A 23,568-nucleotide genomic window follows, 5' to 3' on the forward strand; every position below is an offset into this window, starting at 1 on the left:
GGATCGCCTGCATTGCAAGCAGCTTCTTTACTCTCTGAGCCACCGGGGAAGCCCAACATGCCATATAGCTCATCCCAAGTCACACAATTAGTGAGAGGCAGAGCTGGAATTTAAATCTAGATCAGCTAACTTCTGAGACTACTTTTATCCATCATAATGTATGTCAGTATTCTCCTTAGAGTGCGTCAGAATCACCTAGATTGCTTGGTGACACACACATTGCTGGGTCCAATCCTAGGGTTTCTGATTCCGCAGATCTGGGGTGGGGCTAGAGAATTTGCATCTCAAACAAATTCCCAGGTGATGCTGTTGCTGCGGGTCAGGACACTCTAGTTTGAAAAGCACTGCCTTACAGAGTGTCCAAATAGCATCTTTCATGACTATTTAATTTAATCCTCGCATAATGTATGAGAAAGGAATTTTATTTTAATCCCCATTTTGTTGAAGTCAGAAAAGCATTTTGCCTAAGGTCATCCAACCAGTAAGTGATAGAGCCTACATTCAAAGCAGTCTGTGTTCAAAGCCCACACACATATTGAAGCATTATACTGGGGCAATTTCTAGCTTTTTTTCTAATTGTTTATTACATCTCTGCTTTTGCTACAAGTAGCGGCACTTGCATTTTTCTACTTTCCATTCACAATTATAAGACAGGAAGGACAAAATGCAATAAAGAAAGGCAATCCCTTGGACAAACAAGCCCTGCTATTCAGAGAACATGGCAACATGTTCAACTATGAACCGTTGACTGGCATGCAGCGCCACTAGGTGGGAGCTCAAAGTGCTGAATGATCAACAAATGCACAGAGGTCCAAAGCCAGTTTTATGTACTGTTGAGAAAGTTAATAGTACCAGGTGATCATTTCTCCGTGACTTCAGTGTCTTGGTCCACCTAAGCCCTGAGCTTTGGCCAGACCACTGTGCTCTCTTGGTTTACATCATGGCTGTTGTTTTTGCTCAGTCACTCCGTTGAGTCTGACTCTTTGTGACCCCATGGACTGCAGCACACCAGGCTTCCCTGTCTACCATCTCCCGGAGCCTGCTCAAACTCATATCCATTGAGTCAATGATGCCATCCAACCATCTTGTCCTCTGTCATCCCCTTCCTTCTTCTGCCTTCAATCTTTCCCAGCATCAGGGTCTTTTCTAATGAGTCAGCTCTTTGCAGCAGGTAGCCAAAGTATTGGAGTTTCAGCTTCAGCATCAGTCCTTCCAATGAATATTCAGGACTGATTTCCTTTAGAATTGACTGGTTTGATCTTCTTGCAGTCCAAAGGACTCTGAAGAGTCTTCTCCAGCACCAGTTTAAAAGCAACAGTTCTGTGCTCAGGCTTCTTTATAGTCCAACTCTCACATCCATACATGATTATTGGAAAAACCATAACTTTGACTAGATGGACCTTTGTGGGTAAAAAATGTCTCTGCTTTTTAATATGCTACCTAGATTTGTCATAGCTTTTCTTCCAAGGAGCAAGCACCTTTTAATTTCATGGCTGCAGTCATCATCTGAAGTGATTTTTGAGCCCAAGAAAATAGTCTGTCACTGTTTCCATTGTTTCCCCATCTATTTGTCATGAAGTGATGGGACCGGATGCCATGGACTTCATTTTTTGAATGTTGAGCTTTAAGCCAGCTTTTTCACTCTCCTCTTTCACTTTCCTCAAGAGGCTCTTTAGTTCTACTTCAGTTTCTGCCATAAGGGTGGTGTCATGTGCATATACGAGGTTACTGATATTTCTCCCAGCAATCTTGATTCCAGCTTGTGCTTCAGCCAGCCTGGCATTTCACATGATGCAGTTTGCACAAATGATGCCCAATCTGACATATTCCTCCAACTACAGACCCACTTCTACTATGCACAAATCAACCAAACTCAATGAAAGGAAAGAAAAATGGAGAAACGTGTTACAAATTGTTAAGCACTTGAATTTGTTGTTGATCAGAAACTCTAGGTTAGTTGGTTAAAATGATTAGGCAAATCACTGTTTTTTTACACATGGGGAAGAAGGAAAGTCATTATGAAATCATTCATTTTTGCTTTGCTGAAGAATAGAGGAATTTAAATTTTAGTTTAGCCCTGTATTTGGCCATGACAGAGAATCCTCCAATCTCTCGGGTCTGGATTAAATGAGATCAAATAAGATCATGCTTGATAAACTGTAAAGTGTAACGCCAGAGGGTGAGATTATTATGATGAAACACAGTGGAGTGAAATGGCCAGTTTTATAGCTTTGAAGACAGACAAATTGAAGTTTAAATGCCAGTTATTCTAATAACAGTGTAATTTTAGAATGGAGATTAACCTCTCTAAGTCTCCTTTTTCTTAACTATGAAATAGAAATTATAATCCTATTGAATTAATTGGATTGTGGGATTGAATTGGAAACTAAAATATGGTTAAATAGATATTATAATTAGACATTATTTGGGAGTAATACTGGTTTGAAATTGTTTTAAATCAAGGAAAAGTACAACTAGGATACAGAGACCAATGTACCTAAAGAATAAAAATTCGCTAGCCCAATCTGATTTTGCACCAAAGGGACACATGAAATATCATTAATGTTTGTTTTTGGCCCAGATCTAACCTTATTTAAAATTTTAAATAACTTATAAAGTAAGAAACTGCTGAATGGTATGAAAAGTATGGCTTTAAGACATCTGAAAGATTTAAAGTTATGCCCAATAGACCTTCTCAGTCAGTAAAAAGGACCTCTCAGAATCTTAAAGGCATTTTTTTTTCCAAAGAAATGCTTGGTCAAAGTGTAGTTGTTGTTTCTGCAAAATGAATTGGAAATTTGATTCTACATTTCTACATTAATATGTAGAAAGCCTATGAAGCTTTTAAGGGAGTTGTATCAAGAATGAGCCATCAACTTCCATTAAAAGGTACTGAGATTGCTCCTGTTTCTAAAAGGGCTTCAAGCCCCTGACTTCTAGTTGACAAGAAATAGGCTAAGAAATTTACTCAGTTGCAAACCAACACTGTTTTTCATAAAACAGCAAAAACATCTCAGATGGCAAAGTCAAGATCCTCTGGGAATAGACAAGCACTAAGTGAATTAATAAACTTATTCAACATGCACTGGAAAGAAAAATAAATAAAAGGCACCCAAATTGGAAAGAAAGAAGTAAAATTGTCAATATTTGCAGATAACATGAGACTATATATAGAAATCCTAAAGATTCCACCAAAAAGCTATTATAACTAATAAATTAATTCAGTAAAGTTTCAGGGTACAAAATTAAAACACAGAAATTAGCTGTACTTCTACACACTAACAATGGCCTATCAGAAAAAGAAATTATGAAAACAACCCCACTTACTATTGCATCAAAAAGAATGAAGTACCTAGTAATAAATTTAACCAAGGAGGAGAAAAACTCTGAAAACCATAAGACACTGATGAAAGAAACCAGAGACAGCACAAATAAATGGACAGATATAATATGTTTGTGGAGTGAAAGAATTAGTATTGTTAAAATGTCCACACTACCCAAAGCAACATGCAGACTCAATGCAATGCCTATCAAAATACCAATGGCATTTTAAATAGGACTAGAACAAATAACCCTAAAATGTATATGGAACCACAAAAGACCCAGAAAGTCAAAGTAATTTTGAGAAAGCAAAAAAAATGCTGAAGATATCACACGCTCTGGTTTCAAAGTATACTACAAAGCTATAGTAATCAAAACAGCATGGTACTGGCACAAAAGCATACATAGATCAAGAGAACAGAAAAGAGAGCCTAGAAATAAACTCTTAAATGGTCAGTTAATATAGGGCAAAGGAAATAAGAATATACAATCAGGAAAGGACAGCATCTTCAATAAATGATGCTGGGAAAACTGACAGCTACATGCAAAATAATCAAACTGGACTACTTTCTCATAATAAGCTCAAAATGGATTAAAGACTTAAATGTAAGTCCTGAAACCATAAACTCCCATATGAAAACATAGGCAGTATCCTCTTTGACACAGATCTTTGCAATTTGGGAGGGGGGTTCTATTTTCTCAGGCAAGGACAATGAATACAAAGATAAATGGAACTATATCAAATTGAAAAAGCTTTTGTACAGTGAAGGAAATCATCAACAAAATGAAAAGGCAACCTTCTGAATTGGAAGAGATATTTGCAAATTATATATCCAGTAAAGTGCTGATATTTAAATTAAATAAAGAAAGTAAACAACTCAATATCAGAAAACCCAAACAATCCAATGAATAAAGGGACAGTGGACCTGAATACATCTTTCTCCATAGGAGACATAGAAATGGCCAATAGACACATGAAAAGATGTTCAACATTATTAATCATCAGGAAATGCAAATCAAAACTCACAATAAGATATCACCTCACTCCTGTCAGAATAGCTATCCTCAAAAAGAAAAAAAAATAACAAATGTTGGTGAGGATGTAGAGAAAAACAAACCCCTGTACACTGCTGGTATGAATGTAAATTGCTGCATCAACCATAGAAAACAATACGGAGGTTCTTCAAAAAACTAAATGTAGAACTATCTTATAATCCATCCATTATACTCCTGGGTTTATATCTGAAGAAAATGAAAATGCAACTTCAGAAAGATACATGTATGCCAATATTGATAGCAGCATTATTTACAGTAGCCAAGATATGGAATCAAACTAAGTGTCCATTGACAGGTAAATGGATAAAGAAAATGTGCTATATATGTACATGATGGAATATTACTCATCCATAAAAAAGAATAAAAATTTGCCATTTGCAACAACATGGATGGACATAGAGAATATAATGCTAAGTGAAAGCAGTCAGAGAAAGGTGAATACCAAATGTGAAATCACCTATATGAGAAATCTAAAAAACAAAACAAATGAACAAAACAGAACAAAAAAGAAATAGACTTATTTTTATAGTTGTTGCCAGAGGGGGAGAGAGGGTAGAGATTTGGGCAAAATTGGTAAAAGTGATTAAGAGGTACAAAATTCCAGGTATACTATAAATAAGTCATGGGGATGTAATATACAGCATAAAGAAATACAGTCAGAAATACTGTAATACTTTTGTGTGGTGACAGATGGTTCCTAGACAGTGTGGTGATCATTTTACAATGTATTTAAATTTCAAATCACTATGTTGTACTGAAACTAACATAATATTGTATGTCAACTACATATCAATAAAAATATAAGCAAACAAATGAACAAATAAATAAAGGGAGTAGTGATTTGGGGAGCTATTTAGGAAGTAAATGCAGAATCTATCCAAAGAACAATAACTGTCCCAAAGTATGGGGTCCTGACAGCATTTACTTAGAATTGTGGAAGCTGTGGCCTTTCTCTCCCTGTTAGGTGAGATTGTCCTTTGTGCTTATCCAGTCTCTAGTTCACCATTGTATACTGTGTCGGGGGGGAAGATGGTGTCTTTATAGGTCACAAGTTTTTAGATAAAGAGTGATACATGAGCAGATGTATCTGAGAAACCTCTTCACATCTGGACCTGATTTAAATTATAAGATTCTAGGATTAGAGTCTGAGCCTATAATGGCTTTGGTCAGGGGCTCCTCCAATAGCTTCAGCAGAAAATAGAGGGAAAAGCCAACCATTTCTGGAAGAAGATCTCTGATGGATGCTCTCTGGCAGCTCCGTGCTAATAGACTGTGGGTCTATTCATATCTTCCTGCTATAAAGCCTCCAATATGGAGATCCCTCTGGGACTATCTTTCCCTTTAGTAAAAATTCCCAGATGGCTAAGGGTCTGCCACATTAAGTTCCTAAGGGTTGTCTTTCAACGACTTGGAAAGCAATGCATTTCCGAGGTGCATCATATGCTTCCCTGATTCTTGAAATAGTGAAGCCAGAACATTAATTTTGTGTTTTCCTACGACTATGCCTTGGGCTTGCCAGGTGGCACTGGTGGAAAAAACCCACCTGCCAAAGCAGGAAACATAAAAGACGTGGGTTCAATCTGGGAGGAAAGCATGGCAACCCACTCCTGTATTCTTGCTTGAAGATTCCCATGGACAGAGGAGCCTGACAAAGTACCGTCCATAGGACTGCAAAGAGTCAGATATGACTGAAGCAATTTAGCACGCATGCGTGACTATGCCTTACTTATACTTCTTTTCCTAGAAGAGTCTGTCTGATTTCCACCTATGAGCATCCTTCCCATCTGCTAGAAACTGCTGAAATGCCACTTCTTTCATGAAGAATTTCTTGATTCTTTGTCTCCAACTAATTTAATAATAATATATAATTATCATGATAACAGCTATCATTTATCTACCAGTTACCACACACTAATTACTTTGTCTAAATGATGCAATTTTTAAAAAACAGATAACTGTTGTCCTATTATTATTTGATCCACAGAGATAGTTAGAAAGCTACAGGATTTTGCAACTGAGGAAAATGGGGTTTAGAGATTTAATACACCTGCAGTAGTCATAAAGCAAATGACACCTGTAAGTGAAAAAAGTCAGGAAGAGTCCCAAACTGTACTGTTCCCAAATCAGACTGCTTTACATTCCACGTATAAAGATCTGCCCAACCACATGGAAAGGATGAGATTCTTTTTCTGTCGTACCTATCCTAGGGTATCTTTACTTTCCATACTAGCTTACCATGTGAGGCTATATAAAACTGAAAATTGCTCAGTCGTGTCTGACTCTTTGTGACCCCATGGACTATACAGTCCATGGAATTCTCCAGGCCAGAATAATGGTGTGGGCAGCCTTTCCCTTCTCCAGGGTGTCTTCCCAATTCAGGGATTGAACCTAAGTCTCCTGCACTGCAGGCAGATTCTTTACCAGCTGAGCCACAAGGGAAGCCCATGAGGCCATACAGTGGAGAGGTTTAGAAAGTCAGTCTCTGGAATGAGACTGGTGGGGTTAAATGCTGACTCTCTCTTTATTCTGTTAGATCTTGGGCAAAGCACTCAATATCTCAGCACTTTGGTCTTTACCTATAAAATAGGGGTAAGAGTAACATCCCTGTAGACACATTGTGTTTAGTAAATGTGTTAATTCTTATGCAACACTTAAACTGTGCTGGGCACATAGTCACAACTCAGTAAATGGGAGCTATTATGATCTATTCTTTTTCTCTGACTCACTCTACAACTCTCTCTTCTCGCCTTGATTTGAAATTTAAAAAAATTAACAATTTGGCCTCGATTGATGAAGCTGAAAAGTAAATAAATAGCAGGTGCAGGTGGAAAGCAGATGGAATTCACTCTGGGTTTCCCTTCCTGTTAGCTTTGGACAGGTTTGCTGTTTACATAACTTGTTCTCTTTCTTTCCCCAAACATCCCCATATGAGTGGGGTCTCTGTGTTTGTTATTTAACTCACAAATTATTTCCACTCCTGTTCTCTCCAGCTACGCAACCTCATCCTTCCCTTTTACATTAATAACAGTGGCTATTTATAGAGTACTTACTCTGTGATGCGCACACTCCATCCTTTCTTATACAATACTCACAAGAACTGTAAGACATCAATATTATTATTTCTTTTTCATAGATGAGGAAATTGGGATTTTAAAGAGACAATCTAAGTTTCTGTTTGTGATTATTTTAATATTTATGTAAACTTAAAAGACAGAGGGACTTCCCTGGGGGCGCAATGGATAGGAGTCTGCCTGCCAATGCAGGGGACACAGGGTCGATCCCTAATCTGGGAGGATCCCACATGCCACGGAGTAACTAAACCCCTATGCTGCAACTACTGAAGCCCGCACGCCTCGGGTTTGTGCTCAACAAGAGATGCCACCACAACGAGAAGCCCATGCTCCGCAGTGAAGAGCAGCCACTGCTTGTCACAGTGAGAGAAAAACATGCAAAGTAACAACGACCTAGCAGAGCCAAATTATTAAATAAATAATACATTAAAAAATAAGAGAGGCTTCACTTTGTATACAGAAATTTTTATCTTCTGACATTCTCTCTTGTAGAAATAGAGAAACTGCCACTTTTTACTGGATGTATTAAAAAAAACAAACAAACAAAAATTGTAACTGAGTTAAAGGATAACTTTTAGAAAATAGGATCCAGGCTGGAGCATGTTTGATTTATTGGAAATATTGTCCTCAGTAGGCTAAAGGAGCGGCACCAATGGCAATAAGATGACCTCTTTTTCAATCGGTCTTGGGAAGAAATAAGTCAATAAGCAATGAGCCCCTCAGTTAAAATATAAGGGCCTCAGGGAGCTGCTTCTGCTCTGAGGACGGGTGTAGGGATGAGGTTGCATGCAAGTTTGAGGTATAAATATACACCAGCATTATTGCATTTGACATTGCACTCATCTTGCCATTGTGATGTCTTGAGATCCAACCCTATTCCTCCAGTTCTCCCCAGGAGAGAAATGTTGGGATAAGTGCATGTTCAGTCACATCTGACCCTTTGTGACCCCATGGACTGAGCCCGCCAGGCTCCTCTGTCCATGGGGACTCTCCAGGCGAGAATACTGGAGTGGGTTGTCATGCCCTCCTACAGGGCATTCACTGAACTCGTGTTAACTGAATGTTGACCTATTGGTTTTTTTCATTATTATTAACTTCATTATTATCATCAGCTTCACTCTTGCCACCCCTCTACCATCGCCACCCTCATTAACATTATCGTCTTTATTACCCACATCGCTTTACCACCTTCATCTTCCTTGTTCTTCTTCACTACTTTGTCACCTTCATCATCTGTACCACAATCAGCGTCATCTTAACCCTCAGCATTGTAGGGTAGTATTCTTGTCAATACCTATTCTTTATCTTAACTGCTGTATATCACCCATGAAGTTTAGGATGGAATTAAATTCTCCCCCTGGCTCAAGGAGGTGGCATTGATTTCAGTAAATCAACAGACATAATGTTACCCTGATGACAGCTATTATATGTTCTTGTATTTATTGCCTCAGGATGGATTAGTGGTACAAGTTGGTCCAAATAAGAGTCGGATTCAGAACTCTGTGGGTCAATCAGAAGAAGTAGATGGCTTGTCTCTCATTATATATGTGTCGGGGAACATGCAGTCCAGGATGCTGCTGGGAGCCACCTCATAACTATGAAAATACAACCTTAGGGTGAAACCCACACTGAATAAAGAAGAAAGAGGAAGCAGGGGAGCTTTAGTATTTTTCCTCGTAACGTTGTTGCTCTATTGGATCAATCCTCACTGGTGGCTTACCTGTGTGTGTACATTTGATGCATTTGATGGAATAAAGTTCCTTTATTGTCCAAGTATGAATTTCTTTTTTTTTAACTACAAAAAGTGCCCAAAATTATATAACTAATGATCTCCACTAACTTCATTAATATCAATATCAGTAATTCTACAGCGGCTACCATTTCCATGACTGCCTCCACAACATCCCTGAAGGTCCTTAATTAGATATCAAATTACAGATATGATAGAAAGAAACATCGTGAGGAGATACTTTATTTTCTGTTAATATTTTTTGGCATTTTGGGGGAAAAAACCTGTTTTGCCTGCGCCTTTCATATTGGTAAACTTATTGGTTCTAACTGCAATCTTAGGCATGAATAATACATTTCATATTACAAAACTAATTGAGTGATTTTACATCTGGAAAAAAATATAAATATCCAGTGCTGAATGTATAGGCAGCAAGGCAGTGGGGTGTGGAGTGCCCTGGATCACCTTCCTTCTTGAGTGAGAATCCAGAAGCCAGCCTTCTAAGAGCGCCAGCCACTGACTTGCATGTGACCTTGGGCAAGTTCGTTTCTTTTTCTTGACTTTAGTTTCTCCATCTATAAATTGGTAGAGTTAGTCCAGGTTCTCACTAAGGAGCCTTGGATTTTAAGGAGGATTTCAGACTTTCTGAGCAGTGCGGAAATGCATTTTAATAGATTGAGTATTTCTTGACAAGTCATACGTCTAAGTTTAGTAGCTTATAAGTTACTTACATTTTATAAAAGTATAAGTAGAATCATAGACTGTAAAAGCCAGAAAGGACCACCTAACCCAATTCCCTTACACCTGAGATAAGGAAACCAAGGCCCAGTGGGGTTAGGTGACTTACCCAAGGGTGCTCAGGCAATTCCGTGGCTTTGCCCTTTACCCCTTCCTTACAGCCTTTTCTGGGGATCATCTGCCCTGCCATCTCTTCTCACACTGAGAATTCCCCAGTGCTGTTATTTTTCCCCTCCCTCACATAATAAATGAACTACAAGACTATGCACTATTCCCAAACAAGACTGCAATTTCGTTACTCCTGTAGCCTCCAGTTCTCCTAGTCTGACAATCAAGGCATGTGGAATGAACGAACCTCAGCAAGAAGTGAGGTCATTTGAATCATTAATTGGCTTCTGTGATACTTTCCCTAAACTATTCCAGATGAGTCAGTTGGGTGACATTTTAACCTTTAAAGAATTAGGCTGGAAACACAAGGAGATCTGAGCTTGTATCCCGAGTATCTAGAAGATGTTAGGAAAAGACTAGGAAGAGTTTCCTAAAATCATCTGCATTTCTATCCTACCAGCCCATGGTACCTGTCTCAAATCTGCCTTCCACTTCTGACACGCCTGCCAGGCAATCATTGCTAATGGCTATAATGGTTATTTGATTGTTTTGCTGTGAGATCGTCAGGGACAAATTGAGAAGGTAGCATCAACATATACACAGTACCACGTGTAAAACAGCTGGTGGGAAGCGCTGCATGGTTTAGGAAACTCAGCTTGGTGCTCTGTGATGACCTAGAGGGGTGGGGTGGGGGGGGAGGGAGGCTACAGAGGCAGAGGATGTATGTGTACATACAGGTGATTCACATGGTTATTCAGCAGAAACTAACACAACATTGTAAAATAATTATATTCCAATTTTAAAAAAATCCATTCACCTTCTTTGTCCCAAGCAAAGAGGGGCAGGTCCTCCATGACCTTTGCTGACCTCCTGAAACTGAGAATGCAAAGGGAGATTTTATCTTGTGATTATAAGGAATGATGCAAAAGGGCACCATTTGAAAGTGGCTCCCTGGAGTCTCTCTTTTAGACGGGGATCTGTGAAAGAGGTCGTCAGCTTATTCTGCTTTGAGTAACCTGTAGGGGTCACAGTAAGATCACACACAAAGTCCCACATTCTCCTTGAAAGAAAAGGAAAAAAAACCCTACAGATTTTCTGAGAAACCATACTTTGGGATCTTTGCACAGAGCTAGAGGCCCATCTCCTGCTCAATCTCCTTTCTGAAACTTGAAGTGAACAGACCAAGCTGAATATGGATGAGCTTGCATCTCTGTGACCTTCTTTACCTCTTTTCCTCTTTCACACACAACCAAGGTCATGGCTTCAGAATGTGAATCTCACAGAATGTCCTTCCTGGAATCCAGCATGTCAGGAAAGCAGCTGTGGAGTGATGGAAAGAGATTCAGGAGACCAGGGTTCAAGCCTTAATCCTGTCCCTTTCTGATTATATCACTCTGTCACTTAGAATCTGTTTTATTCATCTCTTAGGTGGGATAATCCCTATTTCACAGGGCGAGTGTGTCAGTTATGAGTTATGTAAGTAAGATGTTTGGCCACAGTTGGTGCTCAACAAATAGTATCTGCCATTATTATTATATTAATAGCCACCAGGTAGGGAGAACGTATTGTTTAAGGCTATTAAACCCCAAAACAGTGTTTGCTTAAATTTAGGATATACAGAAATATCATTTGGGGAGCTTATTAAAACACAGATTCTAGACATTAGCCCCAGAGAGTCAGATTCAGTGAGTCTAAGAATCTACATTTTTAACACGAGCTCCAGGTGATTCTGATACAGGTGGCTCACAATCCATACTTTGAGTAAAATGTCATGAAGAGGAAAATGAGCAGCAAGCAGGCTTAGCAAAGATGCGTTGATTCATTGGTTGACTCACTGGGGACCCAAGCTCTCACCTGTAGAGGAGTATGAAAGTCAGCGTCATTTTATCCCTGCAGTAATCAAGAAATCTCTCCATATGTCTAATTACATCCTTGCCTGCAGTAACCAAAGTCTGTTCCGTTTATTGAAAGTGAGAACAAGTGATCAGCAGTCCTGCCACAAAACTCTTTAGATATTTGCAGAGAGCGGTCATGTTATCCCCTACAGTCTTCTCATGTTTTCAGAAAACTCTTTTATTTGCTGTAATTCCGAGTCACTACTAAGACTCAATAAACGACCACTAATGAATAAAGTCCTGATAAAACAGAAATAAGGATCAAAGAATATCAGAGCTTACTGGGACCTTGGAGATTTTCTAACATGAATCTCTCACTTGACAGACGAGCCAATTAAGACCTAGAAGTCACATCATACATTGGTGACAGGATAGGGTTTAGACCCTGGGCTTCTTGTATTCCATTTCTTACTGCTATATGGTATAGACTATATTTCAATTTAAATCAATGAACACCTTCCCTTTCCAAGGCCATGTGCTGGTCACTGTTGGGAATGAGGAGGTGTGTTGACCTAAAAGAACAGGCTCTGCACTAAAGATCACAGTCTGGTGCAGAAAACATAACGCTCCCAGGCTATTGACCAATAACATAACCATTGTGAATTGTCCCTCTTTTAGTGAAGTGAAAATTGGAGACCAGAGTGGGTGAGCAAATTGCCCAAAATCAGAGTATCTGAAAGAGCCGGAACATGGCTGTCTAATTCATTCAATTAACAGATATTTATGACAGGCTTACTTATTATGTGCCAGACCTATACTAGGCATTTGCTCTATCATAATGAATGGGATCTCCACCATGCCAGTGTAATGAGTCAAGCATGGAGCATAATGTTAAGTCCTAGGGCTTAGGGTCCAGAGATCTCCCTCTCCCTCTTTCGGCAAAGAGGAACTGGTTTGCAGTCATCCCGGGACGCTCAAAAGGCAAAGAAGGCAATTCCAGAGAGCTCAGGCAAGGAAAGCAAAGACTCTTTCCTGCCTAACAAAAGTGAAGACATAAACCATGGAAAGTCAAATCACTCTTTCCTTACTCTCTGGAAGCCCAGCAGCTAAGGACCCCCAAAGATGGATGGCCTAGCTTCAGGCTGTAATTAAATTTGCACAGTTATGTTCCCAGCAGTCAGATGCTAGGGCCATGAGGGAAGGAAACACACCCTCGTCCCCCCACCCGTGTTAAATGTTGAATTATCTTACAGTTGATAGTTCCCTAGATTCCTCGACCTTTAAATGCCGAACACTACATGCCTGTTGAATTTTAATCAATTTATTTTTTTCCACTGGAAATGTCAGACTTCTGTATGGAATTACTTGGTGCTGCTGATGTGACAAAGATTCAAAGTTCAGTGTCTGAAGTCATGGAATTCCGAGGAACCAGCATGCATCAAGAGACATCATTTGCCAGCAGCCAAGTGAGGGAGTGAGAGAACATATATTTTTCATTAGCTTTCATTTAGAGGTCCAGGACCTGAATTTATTTTGTCTTCTATCCTCAGCAGGAAGAAAACTACTCAGGATTGCTAATCACTTGGACCATGTTCACTAAGAAAGCTGAAGAGAGAATGTGATTTCTTATTCATAAAGAGCCCACTGTGTGTCTGAAAATGTATTATTATTTAATCCTCACCCAAACTCTGTGATATAATAATTAGGATTCTCATTTTATAGGAGAAATTGAGGTTTGGAGAAACTTGCTAGTTACTTGCTTGTGGCAGAGTCCAGTCTGTCTACAGTCGAAGCAGCAGACTTGTCGAGTCCAAAACTCATGAGCTTGTTACTCCAACTGCCCTAAACTGAGTCAATATTCCTTTACTCATTTCTCAGAATAATAATCAGTCTCTAAGTGTGTTTAAGTTGAGGACAACTGGTTCACCTGATTTCCAACTGCTCTTGGCTTAATTGACCCAGAGCCTTCACATTCATGCATTTTTATAGCCACATAAATAACTTCTATCATATTTGTTTTCTGTGAAAAAATCGTGTCTAGCATGTTCATTAGTCTGATCACCAGGAGAGGTACGGGCATGTAGTAGCTACTCAACACATATTTGTTGAATTTTTCTCTTTTTGTTGCTGTGCCCGTCTCTGGGGCTGTTTCTCTCTCTCTTTCTCTCTCTTGTCTCGATGTGTGTTCCAGCATTTATCTCTAGGTTAAGAAAATGCCAAACCAATCTGAGAAATTCATGGGTCTCCCCTTTCATTGAGCCATTACTGTCTCCCTTGCTGGCTAAATAAAGCTAACATTTAAGTCACAGAACAGTTCCCAAGGTGATCATGGAGAAGCAGAACTCCACTAATCACTGACTAGTTTCACATTTTAAGAAAAGGCTGTTTGGTCAAGCCCACAGCGCCACAGCCCTTTTCCATGCACATGCCCACTTTCTGTCTATATCTGCCCAGCAGGCTTAGCAGATTGAAGATTCCCAGGCAGGAGTGGACTTGTCCAGGACTGTCGCTGCGCCCTGCTTCCATTTCTGCAGAGGGGAAGGTGCTAAAAGCTTATTTAAGCAGCTAACAGCAGACAGGCTCGGTACTCCACGATGACTTCGCCTTCAGCTGGTCTCCTGGGGAAAGAAACCTGCCAAAGTCCCAACCCATTTTTGTAGCTTCATGTATTACCACTTCACACCTTCTGCTCAAAAGATTGAACTCAAATGCACACAGTGACTGAGCAAATAATATAAACGTGTGTATCAGCTCACGAGAATTAAACTAGATCCTCCCTACAAAAGGGCCATACACTACAGTGCCTAGCTCGAGCAGATTCTGCCCAGAGGAAAGATAGCCCTGTGCCTCTCTAGCTTCAAATTTTCAAAAGGATTCTGATAGCTGGTATATATACAACATCTGTCAAGGTTAACTACAATTCAAATATTCTAAAGTTAGGCGTGGAATAGAGAGCTGTGGAAACCTCTCTTCCTTAGTCTTGGGGGCCTTGTAATCTGTGTTTGCTGACCCTTGGATTTCCTTCACGCTGGTCCCTTTACCTAGAATTCTTGGCCCTCTGTCTCCATCGATACTCGTTCTGAGACACCACCTCCTCTGTGAAGCATTTCCCCACTTATAACTTACCTCCCTCTCTTCTGTGTTCCTAGGATATGTTTCATGAACTTTAATAAATGCAATACTTTGTAGACCTTGAATTCCTTGGATCTTACTCAAAGCTTCATTCTCTCTCTTCCCATACCATCCATCCTTGGGACTAATAGTGAATACCTTCTGAAATCAAGATTGAATGAATAAATTAACTAGTAAGCAAATAAAAGTGTGGTCTGATAGAGCATGAAATTTGGAGGCAGACTTTGGTCTCTGGGTTCCAATTTTATGTCTGCCAGTTATCAAATTTGTGACCTTGGAAATACTACTCTTGTTGTCTGTAAAAGAGAGACAAAGATGTCTCTACTGCAAGGTTGTTGTAATGATTAAGGAAAATGAACTTCTCCTATTGCAGTGTTTTTAAACATAGCTAATCATAAGAATCACTGAGCCATTTATTATTAATCATCCAAGGCCCACCCATGGCATAATGAATCCAAACCATTAGTGTAAGAACCTAGGGATGTGTGTTCTAACCAGAAGGGATTAGAAAATCAAACACATTACTTGTTACCACTTCTATATTTCTAAAGCATCCTTCTGGATATCTCAAGGTATTTCAAACTTTTGGGATCATACTTACTGCTATTGTTTAAATTAAAATGGAACATACACTCATTCCTTTCCTAGGTCTGATGATGAGGCCATGTTCCAAGTAAAAGCAGTCATTGCAGATTTATTGGTAGGAGGCTTACCATTAAAGTTATTTTAAAAAGTGTTTCCTGATTCCTTTGGATCCCATTAAAATGTTAGCACCATAACGACAGGCAATTCTTCTTTTTTTGTTTGTTCTTATATACACAGAGCTTAGGATATACCTGCAACATAGGTGTGCATTCAATGTTTTTTGAATTAGATCAGATAACTCAGTTTGCAACACATGTGTTCTAGGAATAGGGTGACATTTTGAATATCAAATGATTCTTCCACTTCAGTTTTCAATCCCAAATAGGACCTGGGGTAAAACTATGCTAAGGACACTTTAAATCACAGTTCAAAACTTCAGTAGCTAAAACTTTAGCTGAACAGTTGATGGTTCTATCACTACCTGTTTATTTTCTCATTAATCACTTTATGGACTGTCTGTCTAAGCACATGCCTTCATGATGTATAGAACCAAGGGATGGATAAGAAAGATGGAAGTATTAGTATGGCCATTCACTGTGGCAGGCGCCAAGGAATGGTTCTGTTGAAGAACAAGTAAGAAATCTTGAATTGTTCTCTGTTAAACCACATGGAAACAAGTAGAAACAACTTATTTACCCAGTTCTTATATTGGTCAACAACAACAGCAACAATTACAAATTGGAAAAATTTAAAAAAACACATTGTGTTGAATATACATGTCTGTTTACACCATCCAAGGGAGCAGTGTTATAATAAATCACTGATGAAATCAGGAGTTAACTTTAATTTTACAATTTATCAAAAAGAATTAAGTATACAGTAAAAGGAAATTGCCCTTTGCCAAATAAGGAAGAGGCAAACTAAGGATTAACTACCAGGTGGCCAAGACACAAAATTCCGTATGTAAATAACCCCCAAACAAATAAATATATTAATATGTAAATAAAGAGTAAGGACAAATATTTCAGTTCAGGAAAATACTGACTATCTAGCTGGATGGTATGATGGGGAAAGATAATTTAAGATGTCACAGTCATTTGAAATAAAAGACCTTTAGTTAATTCTTTCTATTATAGTATAATTCCTATGGTAGAATGTACCTTTTTTTCTGATTTTAGTTTTTTCCCTTTAATAGAATTATACACCTATGCCTCACTTCCAAACACATTGGGCTTAGTCATCTGACTTACTTTGGCCAATGATATGTTGGCAGAATTGCATGAACAGAGGCTTTAAAAGTGCTTACTCAATTCTTTTTGGTTTCTTGTGTTTTTGCCACCTACCATGAGAAGACCAGGACTTCCCCAACAGTTGAGCAGGCATGGAATCTGCCTGTAATGCAGGAGACAAAGGAGATGTGGGCTTGATCCCCGGGTCAGGAAGATCTCCTGGAGGAGGAAATGGCAACCCATTCTATATTCTTGCCTGAAAAATCCCATGAATAGAGGAACCCGGCGGGCTCCAGCCCAAAGGGTCGCAAAGAGTTGGACAAAACTGAGCACACACATACACACACACACACACGTGCACACACACACATACACACACACACACACACACACACACACCTGAGGAGACCATGCCCTGGATAGACTAAGCCCAGAATGAAACAACTGTGATATGAATGATGCACAACCTCTGGCAGAGTACCTACCCATCCTCTTGCTAGGAGACCCATAAACTAGTAAGTGAAAGAATCAGAATCACGCATGATTTTGGTGTAAAACTACCAAGATTTTGTGTAACATCATCATAGTAATATCTGACTGCTATAGTCCCCATAAACCTGCAACTGCTGAGGAAGAATATTATTGCTCAAGGTGGCCTTTGCTTCATGTGAATTTCTCCAGCTCCTTGTATGTATGGAACCTGGGCTGTAGGAAGCAATGGAATTTATAGCGTCTCTCGTAGACTCTCATGTAGCTGTTTGTGACATACTGGATGGTACGTATACAGAGACCAACCATGAACTCTAAATCTTAATGACACCTGTTATTACCTTGAACTAGCTGTAAATGGAACTTGGGTCATATTACATTGTGCTTGATTATGAAATAAATCTTTGCTGGTAAGGAAAGTCTAGATTATACTGCTGTGATGTTTTAAAAAAATCTCAAAATGGAACTTTCCTACAGTGTTGGTAGGAATGTAAATTGGTGCAGCCACTATGGAAAACAGGATGGAGGCTCTTCAAAAAAAAAATTTAAAAAAGAGTTGCTATATGATCCAGCAACCCCACTCCTGGGCATATATCTGTAGAAAACTATAATTCAAAAAGATATATGCACACCTATGTTCATAGCAGCACTGTTTACAATAGCCAAGACTTGGAGGCAATCTAAATGTCTATCAATAGATGGTTGGATAAAGAAGAAGAGGTACATATATACAATGGGTACTACTTAGCCACAGAAAAGAAAAAAACCATGTCATTTGCAGAAGCATGGATGGAGCTAGAGATTATCATACTAAGTGAAACAAAAAAAGAAAGAGGAAGACAAACACATATAGAATCTAAAATATGACACACATTAACTTATCTAGAAACAGAAACAGATTCATAGACATAAATAACAGTCTTGTGGTTGCCAAAGAGGAGGCGGGGGGGTGGAGGTAAGTGACTGATTTGGAGTTTGGGATTAGCAGATGAATACTATTATATATAGAGTGGATAAGCAAGTGCTAGCCTCACTGTATAGCACAGGGAACTATATTCAATATCCTGTGATAAACCACAATGGAAAAAATATGAAAAAGAACATATATATATATATAAATATATATAAAACAATCATTTTGCTATATAGCAGAGATTAACACAATATTGTAAATCAACAACATTTCAATAAAATAACGTTTTGAAAAAGCTCTGTGGTTTAGCAAAACTCAGGTATATTTTTCAGTAAGATCAAACACCTATCTGGTGACTCAGTGAAACAGGTGGAGGGAGGCTTTGACGTCCTACAGCTGTGCCATCTGGAATACACGGCCTCCACGGTCAACTCGGCAGATAAAGGGAAGTGCAAAAGGTCTTATATTGGCCATTAACTATCTCGTCTCAGAGTTGGTACACATCTCCTCTCACAGTCCGTTGACTTGTACTAGACACAAAGTCCTAGCGGACTAACCACAGGCCATGCGTGCGTATTAGCCACTCAGTCCTGTCCGACTCTTTGTGGCCCCATAGATTGTAGCTCGCCAGGCTCCTCTGTCCATGGAATTCTCCAGGCAAGAACACTGGAATGAGAGATGTAATTATCATCTTGTGGCTGAAAGACAGTGGAACTGGATGTGGGTAAACATTGGTAATATCAACCACAAAATCATATTGTCCTAGTTTATTAAATGGAGAAGATAATTGGTGTGTTGTCACTGTGATAATGATAGTTACTGTGTCAAATATGACACATGACAAACTAGTTGATTGTTATGTGAACACAATTTTTAAAAGTATCCTGGAATATGATTAGTGACAGATGTTAATATATTGAAAGTGATTATCTCTATTAACACAAAAGAATATTCAGTAAGGGCTCACCAGCACTCTTGAGTGCTGAAAGCCTCTAAGGTACTATAGTCTATACCTCTGTTTGCAGTAATGAACTTGTCTGATATAATTGGAATCCAACAGAGAAAAGGGCACAACCTTTTGAGCCCTTCTGGGAGTAGGACTATGAAAGATATAGGTAGAAGGATGGAGCATTTTAAGTTTCTCCATAGATCTAAATGACTTTGGGGCAGATAAAACATCCCAAATTGCTCTGAAGCCATCCAAGCATTAAAAATTCCATGCAACAGAGAGCAATGCTAAACTGAAATAAGACACCATGTAGACACCCAGCCTGGGGGAAACAAAAATAACCAACTCTGGTCTAGAGGTCATGGTTGGTAGGAGGGGTGTCGATCATGGGAGTGTGTAGCCAAGTCTCATAATGTATGATCCCAGTAATGTTTACCCACTTTCTAATGAGCTAGACTCTCCAATAAGACATCAGTACCCAAAGTACTGAAATTGTGAATTGGACGAAATAACCATGGGGATAATAAAACTATTTTATGGGCTTGGAAAAATAGAAAGCAGTGTTTCAAAATGAGTCATGCTATACAATTGGTAAGTCCATACAGGAAGAAAAATCGGTAATCGTTAGGGAGTTAATAAGAGAGAACTAGATGAAAACTGTGCCTTTGTGTCTTGGGTATGATTTTATTTCTAACTTCTCTATTGGGTTTAAAAAGTAAGAGCTGCCTGGGAAGTAACATTGTCCAGACATAACTCCCCGAAGTATCATTTTACTTTTGTTCTTCCAAGCAATTGAGTTAAATTTATGACTATCTCAAGTGGCCAGACACACCTCCTGAGTATAAGCTGCTGGACCACAAGGCTCCATGCTCCCATTTCAGCTCAGAGTCCTAGAAACCTGTTCAGTGAAGTTTCTGTAAAACTTTCTGGTTTTGCTATAAGGAACTGTGGATATCAGAGACGACCATTCCTCAAAGGGTGAAAAAATATGAGATGACCCTAGTACTGAGTTGAGAAACTCTGCTGTTGTTGTTATTGTTGAGTCACTAAGTTGTATCTGACTCTTTGTGACCCCACGGACTGTGGTCTGCCAGGCTCCTCTGTTCATGGAATTTTCCAAGCAAAAATACTGGAGGGGGGTTGCACTTCCTTCTCCAGAGAATCTTCCAACCCAGAAATCGAACCTGCGTCTCCTGCATTGTCAGGCAGATTCTTTACCACTGAGCCCTGAGAAACTCTGTGTTCCGTGTAAATAAAGTGACATATATGCCTCTCAATGTTCTTAGAAGCTCCCTGCCTTTAAGACTCCGGGGTATCTGTTAACTCTTCTTTATTGGCTGAGGGTAGATGGTGTACCTCAGAAGGAATCTACAATGTTCGTGTGAAATTTTTACAGGCTAAAAGAGTGTCATTATTGTACACAACATTCTGAGGTGAATTATAACTTGCATCATTTGTAGGTCATCTTCCATAAAGTTGAAAACACATGAACCCAGCACTGTACATAAACTCACACATGTACACACACACATACATAGATAAATTCATTATTGCTATTTTAATGGCCTTATGCTCCTAGGAAACACTAGCTTCATTCTTTCATTTACCATGGGTTTTGACCAAATGCAAGAATTTCTGTACTTTGAAGAGTAGAACATTACAGCATTCACCTCTCTTCCAATTAGTAAGAAAAAGTAAAAGGTATCACAGACTCTTAGAAAATTCTTCCCCGAAAACCTAGGCATCTTGGCTATTGTCATGATCACAACCATTCCTTTACCAAGGGACAGGAATAGACTTGCAACTTTGTTACCTGGAGACCATGGGATACAAGGTGTGAGTCCTTCAACTCTCAAAGGAAAAGTGATGTAAGTTAGCATAAAAGTAGACAATAAATGTTGAGATATTCTATAGTCCTTTTATCCAATATCACAGCATGATAAATGTTTCATGCTTACTACTTTGTCATATCCCTATTAGAAAATAGAAACAACCTACTTTTAAGTATTTTTACTAGAGGAGACAAGAAGCCACATTCACAGAGCCCCACATGCAAAATGAAAAGTTGTCACTGGATATTACTATCGTTAGACAGACAGAGAATGAGTGACATGGGTAGGTTCTCATCCTCAGAAGTGTGGGGGTGTGGTCTGCTGAGGATGACATGGATGGCCAAACATATCTGCTCATCTCTTATAAGATGGAAAAGGAGGGCGTAGTCTTCATCGCTTTCAGAAATGGGAAAAAAAAAAAAATCTACTCCAGGAATAAGCCAAGAAGCTGTATCAGGCATTTTCTTCACTCTGTACCAAGATTTTTTTTAGTAGAAAAACATTCTCTAAAGGAACAATCTCTCCTTATACATGCCAAGTGTCTTCTAGCACATCCACTGACTGACATCTACAAAGAATCACACGCATCTTTACTGACCCTGAGAATATCAGCTTCCTGCTGTACTCATGGAGTTCTTCCTCCTCCCTCACCACACCTTCCTCTTACCCCTTGCATTTAAGTCATTTCTTCAATTCCCATCTCACCTTTTGAAGAGTTTCCTTTTTTCTGTTGTTAAGTCACGGGGTTCAGACATTTTCTCCTTTAAGTACAAAACTCACAAAAAGATTCAAGATCCTTAAATCACAGCATTGGCAACCTAAAATTGAAAGTGACAGGATGAGATGTTTTCATCTAGGGGGGTTGTTTAGTCTTCTAAATCACTTCCTTTCTCTCTGCCTAATGTGTTTGTCCAAATGGGGAAAATAAAAGAGAGGGGTTATTTATCCATATCCTTCAAAACAAAATACAAATTCTATGCAAATTTAAACATTCCAGGTCATTGAAGTCCCTTAGCCATTTTGCCACTTAAATTCACCCACTGGTTATCTCTCCCTTAGACTTAAGTACCCGTGGTCACCCCTTTGTCCCAAGATCTAACCAATCTTTAATATCTCCAACACATTTGTATGAGTGTGCACAAATGTACATACACACAATTATTTCTTCTCCTCACCTGGTAACTAGTCTTCTTTACCTCTTTATTTGGGTTCATGTACATAACTCAAAGTCCCTCTCATTTTTTCCTAATATTTCTATTGTGTTAAAATATACATAAAATCTTTATTATTTTAATCATTCATAAGTGTACAATTCAGTGCCATTAAATACACTCATAATGTTGGTTAACCATCGCCATTTTCTATACCCGAAACTTTTTCACCATCCTCAACAAATTCTGAAGCAACTTAGCAGCAGCAGCAACAAATTCTGTACCCATAAAATTATAACGTATCCTTCCTCTCCTCCCCTAGCCACTGGTGATGTCTATCCTACTGTCTATCTCTGTGAATTCACCTACTTTAGGTACTTCATATAAATAGAATCATACAATATTTGTATATATACCTGGCTAAGCACACTGTCTTGAAGGTCCATCCACCACCCATCTTTTAGCATACATCAACATTTTATTCCTTTTTTCTACTGAATAATATTCCATTATATATATATATACTCCTGGAGAAGGAAATGGCAACCCTCTCCAGTATTCTTGCCTGGAGAATCCCATGGACATAGGAGCCTTGTGGGCTATAGTCCATGGGGTTGCAAAGAGTCGGATATGACTGAGCACGTAGCACACACACTCATATATACTAGGCTTCCTAGGTGGCACAGTGGTAAAGAATCTGCCTGCCAATGCAGGAGGTACAAGAAATGCAGGTTCAGTCTCTCTGGGTCGGGAAGATCCCCTGGAGAAGGAAAGGGCAACCCACCCTAGTATTCTTTCCTGGAGAATCCCAAGGAAACAGGAGCTTGGTGGACTATAGTCCATGGGGTTGCAAAGAGTCAGACATGACTGAGTGACTGGACCTGCACATACGTACATGTATATCACAATCTTATTTATCCACTAATCTACTGAAAGGCACTGGAGCTACTTCTACCTTTTGGTTATTGTCAATAATGCTGCAATGAATACTGATGCACAAATATCTGCTCGTGTCTCTGCTTTTAGTTCTTTCGAATATATACCTCGAAGTGGGATTCTGGGTCACATGTAATTCTACATTTAGTCTTTTGTGAAACTGCCAAACTGCTTTCCACAGTGGCAGCAACATTTTACATTCCTACCAGTAATGCATGAGGATTGAATAACCCCATATCCTTGACAACACTTAGTATTTTCCATTTTTATTATTATAGTCATCCTGATACGTGCTAAGTGTATCTGGTTTCCATTCACATTTCCCCAGTGACTATGATGCTGAGCATCTCTTCATGTGTTTACTGGTCATTTGTGTACTTTGTTTGGAGAAATGTCTATTCAAGTCCTTTGCTCACTTTTGAATGGGGTTGTTTGGTTTTTTGCTTTTGAATCTTAGGATTCTTTATATATTCTGGATATTAATCTCTTATCAA

The sequence above is a fragment of the Cervus canadensis genome, chromosome 30 (genome assembly GCF_019320065.1).
Source record: "Cervus canadensis isolate Bull #8, Minnesota chromosome 30, ASM1932006v1, whole genome shotgun sequence".
NCBI lineage: Eukaryota > Metazoa > Chordata > Mammalia > Artiodactyla > Cervidae > Cervus > Cervus canadensis.